This window comes from Arachis ipaensis, chromosome B07, assembly GCF_000816755.2.
Source record: "Arachis ipaensis cultivar K30076 chromosome B07, Araip1.1, whole genome shotgun sequence".
In the NCBI taxonomy this organism is placed as follows: Eukaryota; Viridiplantae; Streptophyta; class Magnoliopsida; order Fabales; family Fabaceae; genus Arachis; species Arachis ipaensis.
Window position 1 is genome coordinate 24,299,929 of NC_029791.2, and position 1,652 is coordinate 24,301,580.

Consider the following 1,652-nt stretch of genomic DNA (forward strand, 5'->3'; position numbering starts at 1 on the left):
GACATACTGACATACTTAAAAATTTTCTATATAGATATAGTAGTAGTCATTATTATGGGGTTTGAGCACAACAAGAAAACTTTTCAGCTTTTCAGAAGTAGTATAACGTTGATGTAGCATAACAATGGCACACCTCTAATACGACGAACTGATGCAAACAAATTATTTTCCTTTGCTATAAAAATATCTTTTGTGTGAGAAAAAAGTGTGATTGAGTCTGTTCTAAAATTCAACCAAGTACAGCAGAATAGAAAATAATATAAATATATTATCCTTTTATCAGAGGGAAACAGCCAAACAGGAATCAAATTTATGTTTCCGAGGGTCGGAGACGGAAAGTGAAAAGTGAGGAATCCTGTTTGGTGCACTGCACTTGTTTCTTCTCTATTGGATGGAACCGTGTCCAACACTTCTTTCTCTTTCTATTAAAATATTATTGTTTTTATTTGAGTTTAAACATTTCTAATAATATATTATATAAATGTTTTGTTTCATTTTTGTTGTTCCTACACCTAAATAATTAATGTTTATTGTAATAAATCCTCCAGAAACAAATGTTTATATGTATTTTATATACTTTTTATAGAATAATTGACACCAAAATAATTATTTTACTGTATGTAATGTAATTAAAAATTAACCACCACTTTGTTTTTGTACTTTTGTTGCAATTAATTTTTTTAAAACATTTGTTAAATAGTAACAATAATTATTTTTGTGAAAAATTTTATTTGTAATTATTTGTGAAGATTTAAATTCTATAGAGTTCTTTTTAATAATAGAACTAATTATCACTGTCACTACTATCGTTTTTTTCATTCTCACCATTATTATTTTTACCTTTACTATTTTTAGTGTAACCATTCTTTATTATTATCATTATCTCTTTTGACATCATCATCATCAACACTAATACCATCAACAATAATATGCTCTTCTTTTATTTTTTGTTGGATGCTATTTTTCCTTTTTAAAGGATCTCTGTACTGTGATTTTTTTCTTGCGACATCATTTTAATAATGGTCTTTTTCTACTCAACCACTACCACTGAAAGAATTTTTTAAAAATAAATTTATTAATAATTTGTGAAAATTTTAAACCCCACAAATTACAAATAAAAAAATCTCCTGTAAAACTAATAATTTTTATTATTATTTAACAAATTTTTTAACAAAAGAATCATATTGTTCCAAAATAAAAAAGATTGAGCATTAAAATGTCCATTTTTTTTGACAAAGATCGCTTTGTCTGTTTAATTCAGGATCTCCGTTTTGGAATTAGGGAGATATTATATTGTGGCAGAGTCATATTATAATGTAGCAAAGCTAGATTTTCTATTTTGGATATTCGAGATCATTCGTTGATACTGTTCTTCATTCTGTTCTGATCTGAGTTATATTTTATTTACTTTATAATTTAATAATTGTGCCAACAATATTTCTTGAAACTTCAGTTTAAGAATATATTTGGTAAATATTTTATCATATGACTGACGATGAGCAGGTGGTGCAATTGTTGCCACAAACGTGTTCATTGTGTCTTATATATTAAAGAAAGAATAAATGAATAATAATGAACAAACCCTCTAATAATCTCACATTTATAAAACAATTTTTTTTAATTTATTAAAATATATAATGTATATTTAGATT